Below are 2,152 nucleotides of genomic sequence, written 5' to 3' on the forward strand. Positions count from 1 at the left end.
CACATCACTTCTCCTTTCTGAGGAATTCCTTGCAGCTGAGATGTATAAATAGTCCGTGAGATCAGAGGTTCTGCGCCCGCCCCCTTCTGCACTTTCTGTAAGAAGTAGAGCGCTGCTTGTGAGATGTGTGCAGCCACGGAGGGGCCACTAATAACAGTGTGTCCCTGCATCCTCACATTCATATCATCTCTGCTACATGTAGACTTATTAGATTCTTTATTTTTGAAGCAGATTATTTATATTACATTATTTCTTGATTGAACACAAATAAGCTCAGTAAACTATTAAACTGCAGAATAAGATATTTTAATGACTGTTTTAGAATTTAGTTTGTTTTTTTGTAATAAATTAGCCTCAGCCGGCACCTAGATCTGGTTCCTTCTGGGTAACTTTCGCTACTAGTGTACCCCCCTCATTGGGCACCTGGGCTGGTACCCCTGACCTCTTCCATTAGATCAGGGTGCTGTAGATGGTCCCCATGGCCTATCACACTGGCCGGAGCTGCAGGTAGCGGGCAGAGCGTTAGTACTGGATAATGGGTCCAACCTCAGGACAGCTGGATAACGGATTAGATTTGGTCTACTTTGTAGGTCACAGGAATTACAGCAGGTAAGTAGGAGTCAAAGCAGGATCTTGAAGCAGTGATATCTTATTAGCTCAAGTAAATCCTTGAAAGGACAATTACATATGCCAGTTTGTGGTACTAGTGATCTTTCTAGAAAGTACAGATGGAATAATGCATTTCAATGTAAAACAGGTTTCTTTTTATAGAGTTTTGGGACACTAACTTGATCCTAGATGACTCCGCAACATCTGAAATATTACATTAGGTTTCAGGATGTACAATTCTCCAGACTAGGAGTTAACGCAATTTAAGCGTTAACAAAATTTACACCAATCTCTTAATTTCCTGCATCCGGTCCCAGAGACATAAGAAATCTAACAAGTTTAATTACCCCCTCTGTCCCCCCCCCCCCCCCCCCCCACCCTGTGCCTTCAGGCTAAGGTATGTGTTGGAAACGGAGATGCAAAGATCTAATTAACATAAGATTACCTGCCTTCAGACAGTCACATAAAAAAACATTGTCTCCCCTGGCATATCCCTATGACCTCAGGAATCAGTCCATTGCTAATACAGTAATATGACACAGTATAAAAATCAGTACATTTGCAATGCTATAAATTGGCGCCTGCGACACTAATTCAAATAAATTATTGCAAAAAATGAATTCTATGCGATCCAGCCACACAGGTTGTCAAACCGAAACGTTCAGAGCAGTAGAGACTATATTCACGCTATATTTATTTGCTTGCTTTTGCCAGGGAGTGCTGGTCGGAGTGATTGTGGTTTTGCAAGGTGTGGTCTACGATTTGATTCCGTATTTCTAGCCTTGTAGCTTGTTCTGTGTAGTCTATTTAGCGATAAACTTCCGGATCAAGTCGATAAGAGAGACAATTGTGTTAGAAGGTGAAATTGGATATATGTTAGCTAAAAGGTATAACCATGGTCTGCTGCTATCTGTATAATTATATATGAGTAGAGTATGAGATGTATATGCGTTCTATAGGGGATAATGACGGTGAGTGAGCAAGATGTGAGTATGGTGAGATAATCATCATTATTTATTTATATAGCGCTACCAGGGCCGTCTTTCCCATTGGACACAATGGGCAGGTGCCCGGAGGCCCTGCTGCCTCTGACGGGCCCCCCTGGGCTGCAGGGCCCATATATATAATCATTTTTTTTTGTATATATAGGGGCCCCGGTGCACTGCTGTGCCTGGGGGCCCAAGATGTTCTTAAGAGGGCCCTGAGCGCTACTGATTCCGCAGCGCTGTACAGAGAACTCACTCATCAGTCCCTGCCCCATAGGAGCTTACAGTCTAAATTCCCTAACACACACACAGACACACACACACACACACACACACAAGAGTAAATTTGTTAGCAGCCAAATAACCTACCAGTATGTTTTTGGAGAGTGGGAGGAACCCGGAGCACCAGGAGGAAACACACGCAAATACGGGAAGAACATATAAACTTCACACAGATAAGACCATGGTCGGGAATCAAACTCATGACCCCAGTGCTGTGAAGCAGAAGTGCTAACCACTGAGCCACTGTGCTATGAGTGAGGAAGAATTGAGTCTTG

Source organism: Mixophyes fleayi, chromosome 4 (assembly GCF_038048845.1).
Source record: "Mixophyes fleayi isolate aMixFle1 chromosome 4, aMixFle1.hap1, whole genome shotgun sequence".
Lineage (NCBI taxonomy): Eukaryota > Metazoa > Chordata > Amphibia > Anura > Limnodynastidae > Mixophyes > Mixophyes fleayi.